General features: G+C 33.6%; 1 protein-coding gene across 9 annotated transcripts in view; it reads right to left on the bottom strand.

Moving 5' to 3' along the window:
* Positions 1 to 7,750: 7,750 nt before the first annotated feature.
* LOC144980777 (inactive ubiquitin carboxyl-terminal hydrolase MINDY-4B-like) overlaps positions 7,751 to 10,850 on the bottom strand; it is a 35,077-nt gene continuing 31,977 nt past the window's right edge. For all 9 annotated transcript variants that reach the window (XM_078928567.1, XM_078928570.1, XM_078928573.1 and 6 more), the window contains one exon: positions 7,751 to 10,850. This exon is cut by the window's right edge and continues 59 nt beyond it. The gene's annotated coding sequence lies outside the window, so the exon portion shown is untranslated.

Genomic DNA, 10,850 nt, shown 5'->3' with positions numbered 1-10,850 from the left:
AGAACAGGTGTGCAACACATTAGCATTTTTTTATTGTGTAAGCATTTTGTGTAGTTATGTTCATTACATTAGAGAGACGACATTAGGTAAATATCCAGTATTATATATTATCTTTGATCACGACACTGTGGTTCGAATCTCAGAGAGAAGAGAGAGGGGTGGGGGGAGAGAGAGAAAGAGAGAGAGGGAGAGAGAGAGAGAGGAAAGAGAGAGAGAGAGAGAGAGAGAAAAGAGAAGAGAGAGAGAGAAGAGGGGGGGGGGAGTACAAAACAAATCAAAAACAAAAAAATATGTATGCCAAATCAACCACATTCTTAAAAAAAAACAAAACAAAAAAAAACAAACAAAAAAAAAAAAACAAAAAAACCAAAAATAAACAAAACAAAACAAAAAAAAAAAAAAAAAAGACCCAGAAAACAAACAAACAAACAAACAGAAACAAAATCGAAACAAAAAAAAAACTTGAGCTTTTATAAATATAATATCCACTAAAGGTGGACTCAAAACGCATTCAAAGTGTCCTTGACCGTCAGCAACACTTAACACGCATGACGTGACATGACACCTGCTAAGTAAGAGGATATTACAATGTTTTCAGACTGAGACAAGGCTGTTAAAGGCCTGGTACTCATTTTCCACCTGAGTATGGTGAGACAATGTGAGTAAAGAGCCTTTTCCAACGACTCATCTATGCGCCGATCAAGGCTCGAACCCAGGACATTCCGATCCGAAAGCGAGTGTCATACCCCAAGACCACATTTATAACCTTAACTCACTCAACCCTAACACCGACTATATCCGTAGTTTAGCCGGGTTACTTTTACCCCATATCTATTTATTACATTTTTCTGAAACAAAATTATAAGCGTAGTAACAAAGCTTATGATTTTTAGTTTTTACATGTTAATGGTAGTTGAATAAAACCATCTATTGTATATGCTCATTTGTAAAACATTTTATCCAATTTTAAAAAGTAGCAAAAGACTCTAGGATTAAGTGAGTTAAGCATTAAATATCACAAATGATAGTATTATGTTAATATTTTATAATCATTATAAATTACCGCTTCATTGGCGGAGACCCGACATCAAGGGCAAACCTTATTTACCCTGGGGGTGGTTCGTGTAAGCAAGGGCTTCGAATTAACGAACCGTGAGGTCATCTGTCACAGCAAAAGGGCCTGTTTTCTGACCGCTGATGAATTGACCTTGCTATGAGTCAGTTGTGGCACTGGGAATGGAACTGAAATGCCGGCTGTATTTTTTTATTGAGCTTTTATATAGCGCAATATCCACTAAACGTGCTCAAAGCGCTTTACAGGGGGTCGCTGGCCAACAGTAACATTTAACATGTAAGACGGGACATGCGCCTGTTAGGCGATATTACAATTTTTTTCGGACAGAGACAACGCTGTTAATGGTCATGTACTCATTTTACACCTAAGTACGGTGAGAGAGTGTGAATTAAGAACCTTCTCCAAGTACTGAACTATGCGCCGAGCGAGGCTCAAACCCAGGGCATTCCGATCCGAAAGCGAGTGTCATACCACAAGACCACATAGTCGCACATTTGAGTAAACCGGCGTGTTTTTATTTGCAGGTCTGATAAGCCCAATTATATCGGCCCTTTTTCGTAAACGAAACACTCTCAAACCAACGCGTGGATAACAACAATGTTACAAATCAAGCCCTAACTCTGTTTAGTTATCGGATCGGCTAATATGTACACGTTGGAGGAGGCATTTAAGCTACAAGTATTTCTTTTTTTAAATTTTATTTTTTAATCTCTTTATCTCTTATCTGGTGGATCTTTTTAAATCTGTCGTAGAAAAATTATTATTTACAGTAGAGCGCGCCTAAGTCGAACATGTTTGAAACGAATTGACGGATATAACGAACATGTTTTGGTGACCATTTTTTTTCTTTTTGGGTGGGAGACTTAGACGCGATTGGGCATGAAGAATGTGTGGATGGTGTAATCATGATCTTCAAATCAATGGATCTTAAAGACCACAAAGTTATCTGCTCCAAAATACAGAACTTATTAAGGGGCAGCGTGGCTCAACGGTACTGTATTTAATAATAATAATAATAATAATAATAATAATAATAATAATAATAATAATAATAATAATAATAATAATAATAATAATAATAATAATAATAATAATAATAATAATAGACTTTATTCATCCAGAAAATGGAAATTCGTTTACAGACGTGGCATGCATAAAAATGTATAAATTTACAAAGTGAAATGTTGTTCTCCCTATGTCCCTATGACCCCTGGTTTGAATTAAATGCATAAAAATGTATAAATATAGAATTAAGAATTAATAAGCGACACTTTAAGAGTGTTTGTCAAAAAAAAAAAAGGACGCCCAACAGTCCACTGCCACTGTATGAAAAGTAAATAAGACAGGAGTAAATCCCTAGAAATACACTATTTACCGTTCATAGTTATAGGGAATGAGATTAGCGGAAGAGTAGCGTCCCTTGATTGGACGTCACCTATAGTCTGTGACGTCACAGGCGGAAAAGTTATTAAAGAGAGAACGTCATGTTGGTTGGTTGCGCACAGCCAACATGACGTTCCCTCTCTAATAACTTTTCAGCCAGTGACGTCACAGAATATGGGTGACGTCCAATCAAGGGACACTACTCTTCCGCTAATCTCATTCCCTATTGTTATTATTTCATTTTATTTATTCTAAGCACGTCTCCTAACCATCCATCCATCACTCTATTTTAAAAGGGGTTGACACTGCACACCAAGCGTATGTTGTGTGAATTTTGATTGATGAGAACAAGACTCGCTCCTGTGTATGTGTGTGTGTGTGTGTGTGTGTGTGTGTGTGTGTGTGTGTGTGTGTGTCGCCTTTATATTTCCTCTTTTATGTCAGCTTGTAAGGAAAAGTCAAACGCAAGTACGTTAACAGTCAAGTCAAAACTATTTAGATTTATGTTATTTAATCTATTCCTTTATATGTTATATAATATAATGAACATAAACCCCCAACAACATACGATCGACTTTGCATAATTTTGAGCAATAAATCTCGTGTTAAATGAGAAAATAATTTAGTATGATGTTTCCTTTTATGAATTATGACCTTCCCTTGGAAATAAATCGATTTATCGTGTTCAGTGATATATATATATATATATATATATATATATATATATATATATATAAATAATATATATATATATATATATATATATATATATATATATATATATATAATATATATATCCTTTCTTTAAAAAATATAGCCTTATGGAGAGCATTGTGCCATTTGAGTCAATAAATAAAATTATACGGCGCACAACTCTACTGAAAGATTTGAAAATTAGAAACGTATTTTTTACAGATGGATAAACAGATAACTTGATTTCCTTTTATAATTTAAAGTCAGTTTGAAAGTTTATTGAGTCGAACAGATATCATAAAATATGTACCGACGACACTAACACTCTCAAAAACAATCAATTTCGACACTGTAAAAGTTGTCAGTTTGGCGTTTTTTACGCAAATCGTTGCATTCGAAATAATGTATTCACTTAATTACTTTAAGGATTTCAGATCTACTCTAAGTTTTCATCTATTTATGACATCAAGTATTATTATTGCCACTTTGATGCTTTCCATGTGAAAATTAAGGTTGATTTTTTTCTCTTTTCCATATTGGTTGCCAAAAAATCTAAAAGCATAAAATTTTAAGCCAAATTGCAATGGTTAAACTGACTACGCTAATTAAACCAATATCGCGAAAATTAATAGACTCATTCATTATCTCTCCAATATTGGTTGTGCCCAAAAAATCTAAAAGTTCATCATCATCCATCGTCGCTTGTGCTCTTGAGCACGTTTCCGGTCAGCTGTCTCCACGAATCCTCTGCGGTGCGCATGAAATCTGTGTTGCTTTTAAAATCACATTTGGCCATTCTTAGGTTATTTAAATAAGCCATTCTTTGTCTTCCTCTAATAGCTCTCTTTCCTTCTATCATCCCAGATGTTACCAACTTTTCTATTCCGTCTCTACTCCACCCATGTCCCAGAAACCGTAACTGCCTCTTTCTGATGGTATCGATCAATATTCGTCCCTTTCTTACCTTCTCCAACTCTTCCTCGTTCCTAAAAGGGAGCATAATAATAAAAGCCAATTTACCATGGTTCCCCCCCCCCCCCCATCCTCCCAATACTTTCCGGCCCGCCAATCAGGAAAAAAAAACCCACCAAACCGAATTAATATGACCATCCATAAATAGATAAATGACAAAATAAATTAAAACAAAAAACCCATCAAAAATTATAAACCACAAAGCGTCAATTGATAACATAAATAAAATCTTTATTTTGCTTATACTAATAGATTAAGCATAAGATTTTACACACCTTGCGTTCCGAATTAGCATAATAAATAAATAAATCAATTAAACACACCCCGCCTGTGTATTATACAAACGTCACACAGCAAGCACACACCCAACACACAGCATACACTAGGGATGGGTTTAAAATATTTTGTATACCGATAATGCATTTGTGATCCAACGCTCTAAAAGGGTAATTTGTTTTGTTTTTGTTTTTGTTTTTGAGGGTTAAACTGCGCTTGTGACACTTTTAGGTCATATTAGTGTCAGTATAAAGGTGCGACACTTTTAGGTCATATTAGTGTCATTAGAAAGGGAGAAAATGGGATAGTAAAAAATGTTCTAGAAATACAATTAAAGCACCAAAGAAAACGTGAGACAAAGGGAAATTGGTTCAAATAGGAAACAGGTGTAGATTCCAAGAGCACACCATCAAAGTACTTAGTTTGAGGTCACCTAAAAGTCTTATCCTGATAAAAGGACAGGATCCCTACTAAGAGGAACACACTCAAATGTTTACAAATCATAATATTATATATAAAACAAAAATAATACAGTGCATAGCAGAGATATGATTTACAAGACGAAAAATATCATCTCCCAAAACTAACAATACATTTGACTGTTTCCCTCCCAGCCAGGGCCAGGGCAAAACTAAGTAATCTCAATCCAAGACAAAGACACAAATCATGTTGGAAAACAGGCTTAAGGGGATAGAGGACACAGTAAGTACCTCCTGCCCACTATACTATGGGAGGTCAGGAAACCCACACAGGAAAATGATATTTAAATATCGAGGTTAATTTACGATGAATATGTAACCAAGCGACTCAAACTGGTATTATGTCGGGATCAACGTGCACTTATTTTCAGGTCTGATAACCCAATTCATTAGGGGCTCATTGTTGTAATGGAAATCTAAAAAAAATTACTCAAAATATTGTCCATTACAAATATGTTAAGCGAGGCCCATGAGTGGGTTCGGATGTCAGACCTGCATTAAATATGTATTTCCTGAGTATTTCTATTACAACGATGGGCTCATGGCAATTTGGATTATCAGACCTGTAAATAAGTATACGTCTATTAAGTATTATATTTTGTGTTTTGTTGAGGACAATAGATGTCATTTGTGACCCATCGCCTCAAAACGGTATTATGTCGGAACGAACCATATGCTTAAAATGCGAATTAAATGTTAAACTGGTCAAAAATATAAATTGTTGGCATCGGCACCCTAAAATATGGTATCCATTCTCCTCAATAAAACATACAAACTCAACACAAGTCTGATATTTCTGTTATAAATTGTGCGGCTATTGTCTAGTGTATGACACTCGCTTTCGGATCGGAAGGTCCTGGTTCGAGCCTCGCTCGACGCATAGTTGAGTCCTTGAAAAGACTCTTTACTCACATTCTCTCACCGTACTCAGTGTAAAATGAGTACCTGGCCGTTAACAGCGTTGTCTTTGTCCGAAAAATTGTAATATCGCCTAACAGCGTCATGTCTCGTCCTACATGTTAAATGTTGCTGTTGACCAGGACCCCTTGTAAAGCGCTTGAGCACGTTAAGTGATATTGCGCTATATAAAAGCCTTCTAAATTAAATTTTCAACACCTTAACCAACCCGACTTAATACCGTTTTGAAGCGAAGGGTCACATTTTTGTTGTTGTTGTTGTTGTTGCTAATATGGCAATCTATAGTTAAAAGCGTGTTTTCCTCCCAAGCCAAAACATGCAATAATATACGATTCTTACACTTTTACTTTTTGGAATTCCGGACGTGTTCCCAATCGCTGCACGAGTTTGCGAGTGTGGCGGTGTGGCGTTGGGAACAAAGTTCGAATTCCAAAACGCAAGAGTGTAAGAAATCATTTATTCTACCCCTCAATCGATTCCGATTTCGTCATTTTTGAATAAAAGACATCTTCAAAACCATTCAATTAATACTTCTTTTATACAAAATCTGATTTTTTTTTAAAAGCTACGCTTGATAAATCCGATGTCACAAATTATTATTGTAAACATGATATCATTAAGCGTTACTATTTGTGACCCTTCGCCTCAAAACTGTATTAAGTCTTGTTGGTCAAGATGTTGAAAATTGAATTTATAGCCAGAAATATCTGACTCGTGTTGAGTTTATATCATTAATTGATTTATTATATACAATATTTTAGGGTGCTGATGCTAACAATTTATATTTTTCACCAGTTTAACATTAAATTTGGCTTTTAAGCATTTGGTTCGTTCCGACATAATACCGTTTTGAGACGATGGGTCACATTTAATTCGGAGAAGGGTGGAATAATACCATTTTGAGTGTTAGGTCATTCAAAAATAAAGCTTTTGTTTCTAAATCTTAAACGTCCAATTCCCGATCCAGTCGGAAGTGATGCTTGAGCTACTAGTCTATTAGACATCATTTATTTTGTATAATATGCAATGATGCTAACAATGGTGACAAATAAAATATGACAATAATAATGATAGTGGTATCTATGGTAACAACAACTGAAATAAGAACAGTAATGATGATGATGGTGATGATGATGATAATAACAATTATAATAATAATAATAATAATAATAATAATAATAATAATAATAATAATAATAATAATATGAGATGATATAATGATATAGATGATGATATGATGATAATAATAATAATAATAATAATAATAATAATAATAATAATAATAATAATAAAACAATAATAATAATAATAATAATAATAATAATAATAATAATAATAATAACAATAAATACTTATAATAATAATAATAATAAAGGTCTTTGCTTCAACTTGGAGATAACAGGTTCGACACCTACTCGCCATACTGTATGCCTTGAGGGCCAACCCCCCCCCCCCCCCCCCCCCACACACACACACCCCGATTATAATAATAAATTAATAATCTGATTCATTAGAAAAACAAACAGACACATGTACCTTGTACGTATATTCAAACGATAAAGATAATATCACATAATATAATCAATTTATTAAATCAAATTGGTTTCTCCGTGGCGATTGTCATGGAAATAAACATCGTGATCTTTGGTCTATGGAATATCTTGTAAAATCCATCTTATTGTCGCTCTTATCTGCAAAACATACATCAATAATCAAATAAAAGTCATTGTACTAATCGACTGGGAAGCTACGGATTGTAACATCAAATATTTGACAATTTTTTAAAAATATTTTATTATCTCTTAAATTATTTTTATTATAATAAAAATGTTTTTAAAAAACCGAAAAAAAAAACAAACAGCAAATATTTGGCAAGAATCAAATATAACACAACGTCAAAAACTTGTTGTCAAAATATTAACATTTTATAAAACGTTGTTTTTTTTTGGGGGGGGGGGGGGGGGGGGGGGCTCAAAGTTTCAATAAATTAAAAAAGATGTGCTCATACCAGGTCTCCAACTTTCAGGATTCCACACATTATCGTATTACTGTTTGTGTTGTCATTTCTTGTTTCTGAACGAGAGTTTTGAGGTCGAAGCGTTCCTTGTATTTTATGTTGTTCTGGTATACTCATTTTTCTTCATATTAAAAATAAGTTAAAAGCATCCACACAATAAAAAAAAACAAAAACAAAAAAACAAAACGATATTTATACAATAGGCTTGATCTAAAATCAAACTACGACAGAGCTGTCACTTTTTTGTTTCCAAGTAAATCCAAGGACGAAAGACAAAAAACCAACCCAAAGCACAGAACAGAAAAAGTGTTTCAATTCAGTCAAAATACAAATGAAATGAAATGAAATGAAATCAGTAAATCACAGATAATGGCATAAATCATCAACCTTGGCAATGGTATTTTGTTTTTGTTTTTAAGGGTTTTACGGCGCTTGCAACACATTTAGGTTATATCAGCGCCAGTAAAAAGGAAGAAATGGGATAGTAAAAAGTTTTAGAATTACAATTAAAGCACCCAAGAAAAAGTAAGACAAAGGGGAACTAGGAACAAATAGGGATCAGATGTAGATTCCAAGAGCATACCACCACTGTACTTAGTTTGAGATCACCTATAAGTCTAATCCGGACACAAGAACAAAATCCAGAAAAGAGGAATACACTCAAATGCTTACATTATACATTCAAAATAACAAATATAATAATACATAACAGAGAGATGATTTACAAGGAAAAAATATCATCTCCCAAAACAATAACTATGCATTTGACTGTTTCCCTCCCAGCCACGACTCCGACCAGGGCCAGGACAAAACCAAGTAATCTCATTCCAAGACGTAGTCAGAAAGCATGTTTGAAAACAGATATAAGGGGACAGAAGACACAGTATGTACCTCCCTGCCCGCTATGGGAGGTCAGAAACCCCACCCAGTTGGCAATGGTATGTTTTAAATAATAAATAAATATTTTATAAACTATATTACAAATGAATACATGTACATGTGCATCATGAGGGTTAATTTGTTTGTTTGTTTGTTTGTTTCTGAGACAACATAAGGAAATAATAAGAATGCTGTTTGGTGCATTACACCGAAATAAATGTGCATCATGATGTTTTTGTTCGTTTTTTTTTCAAAGACAACAGATGAAAATATAGAGGTGCCTGTCTTGCGCTTTATGATAAAATAAATGTGCATCACGATGTTTTTGTTCGTTCTTTTCAAAGACAACAGATAAAAATATAGAGGTGTCTGTCTTGTGCTTTATGGCAAAATAAATGTGCATCATGATGTTTTTGTTCGTTTTTTTTTTCAAAGACAACAGATGAAAATATAGAGGTGTCTGTCTTGTGCTTTATGACAAAATAAATGTGCATCACGCTGTTTTTGTTCCTTCTTTTCAAAGACAACAGATGAAAATATAGAGGTGTCTGTCTTGTGCTTTATGACAAAATAAATGTGCATCATGATTTTGTTATTTTTTCAAAGTAAATCGATGAAAACAGTAAGGAGCCTATCCGGTGTTTTACATCAATATAAATGTGAATCAATATAGGGTTTGTCTTTTTTTTTTTTTTTTTTGAAAGGCAACAGATGAAAAAATAAATAAATATCATGGTGTTTTTTTTTTTCAAAGACAACAGATGAAAACCTAAATAAATATCATGGTGTTTTTTTTTCAAATACAAGAGATGAAAAACTAAATAAATATCACGGTGTTTTTTTTTTTTTCAAAGACAACAGATGAAAAACTAAATAAATCACGGTGTTTTTTTTTTTTTTCCCAAAGCCAGATGTATAACAGGTGCGTTTCTAGAGTATGATTTCAAAATGTATGTCTTCCATGATGGTTGTTATTTTCTTTTTGTTTAATCAAAGACAACAGATGAAAACTAAAGATGCATCATGATCATTAAAAAAAAAGGACAAAAAATGGAAGCAACAAAATGCATGTCTAGAGAGCTTCACTCCCAAATTAATGTGTCAACGTTTAAGTCTCTCCTTACCACCCATAGGAAAATCGTCACATTCGTTACGATTCAACCAATAGTTTTCTCATTCTAATTTCTCTTGTACATCACAAAATGTAAAGAAATGCTTTGATTACAGCTATAAATACTAAACACTGTGTTGTAGACATCATTTTGCTGAACAACATTCTGTAATAAATACACTTGTTACTTTTTTGTTTGATTAGGAAAAGTCTATTTTTGTGTTGGGTGGGTGTGAATTTTTTTGGGAAATTCTAAAAATGGATGGTAAGGAGAGAGTTAAGCTAGATCTTGAATATCCTTTCACTGTTCTACTGCAAACAACAACAACAACAACACTAACAACAACAACAACAACAACAACAAACACGCAAGTCTTCCATTTTAGCCAGAAACAGTTTTATTTTATACGCTACTGACTCGCTCACCTCCGGCCAATATTATGTCGATCGGTTGAAATGACTCTCATCTTGGCAAAAACTTTCAAACCTGGGACTCGCAAAATCATCAGGTTTGACAGTTTTTTTGTTTGTTGCCAAGATGAGGGTCATATTAACCCTCTCCTTACCACCCATAAGAAAATTGTCACATTCGTTAAGATGCAACCGACAATAAATTGTCTGATTTTGATTTCTCTTGTACATCACAATATGTAAAGAAATGCTTTGATTACAGCTATAAATACTAAACAGTGTGTTACTTTTTTATTTGAGTAAGAAAAACCTATTTTTGTGTTGGGTGGGAGTGAATTTTCGGGCGAAATTCTAAAAATAGCTGGTAAGGAGAGAGTTAATCGATCGATATTTGAAGGACGAGTTTTCTGGCCAAAATCATAAAAGCACATTTTCCACGAGTACGGCAAAATACTCAATTTATTCGTACCAATGTTGTCGCTTTTCTCATTATCAGAGAATAATTCATTGATTACAGAAAATTGACAATAATAAACTTTTTATCTTTGAACTTCAAGCATAATATTTTAGAGACATTATATTTTTTTCCATTATTTACATTAATACTGTATTATCAAATTTACATAGAAAACAAAT

The sequence above is a fragment of the Berghia stephanieae genome, chromosome 10 (assembly GCF_034508935.2).
Source record: "Berghia stephanieae isolate SIO BIC M18660-M18661 chromosome 10, UCSD_Bste_1.3, whole genome shotgun sequence".
Taxonomy (NCBI): Eukaryota; Metazoa; Mollusca; class Gastropoda; order Nudibranchia; family Aeolidiidae; genus Berghia; species Berghia stephanieae.
This window is presented reverse-complemented; position numbering and strand designations above follow the sequence as displayed.